Source organism: Geotrypetes seraphini, chromosome 15 (assembly GCF_902459505.1).
Source record: "Geotrypetes seraphini chromosome 15, aGeoSer1.1, whole genome shotgun sequence".
Classification (NCBI taxonomy): domain Eukaryota; kingdom Metazoa; phylum Chordata; class Amphibia; order Gymnophiona; family Dermophiidae; genus Geotrypetes; species Geotrypetes seraphini.
In genome coordinates, this window is record NC_047098.1 from 3,956,608 (window position 1) to 3,957,375 (window position 768).

Here is a 768-nt window from a genome sequence, read left to right on the forward strand (position 1 = left end):
ATGAAGAGTCTTTATCCAGACAGAGGGAGAAGCTGTTCCCCAGTCATCCAAAAGACACCTTGGACTGTACCAGCTTCCTCTCATCAAAGAGTTTTAAGACACACCTGGGTGACACCTCCAGCACTGGGCAGGGAGCAGGTAGTCATCCAAAACAAGAGACCTCTCCTGATATTCTTTCAAACTTGCTATGCCTTTCAGAGCAAAACGGAGATTCCAAATTACGTTTGCTGAATTTGTTACTGGATTAGATGTATTAAACAGAAACAGAGAGACTCCAGGAGCTTACACAACGCCTAAGACAGAAGTGCTGCAAGATTTCAAATATATCCTTTCTGCTCACCTTGGGGGAATCACTTTTTCTCCCTGTGCCTCCCCTCTCCCGCCTTTCCACTAAAGTATACAGATTGAGATCTTTAAGTCTGTCCCCATACACCTTATCACAAAGACCAGATACCATTTTAGAAGTCTTAGACCAACTCCATCCTTTTTATATCTTTTTGAAGGTGCGGCCTCAGAATTGTACACAATATTGTAAATGAGGTCTCACCAGAGTCTTATACAGGGGCATCAATACCTCCTTCTTCCTACTAGCCATACCTCTCCCTAAGCAACCTAGTTTCCTTCTAGCTTTCGCCATCACCTTTTCAACCTGTTTGGCCTCGTTAAATAAGACCAAGAATATTATAATGCCTTTGTATTGCTCCATGATGCTATAATTGAAATGAGGGGACATGATAGAAACCTACAAGATCATAAAGGGTATAGAGA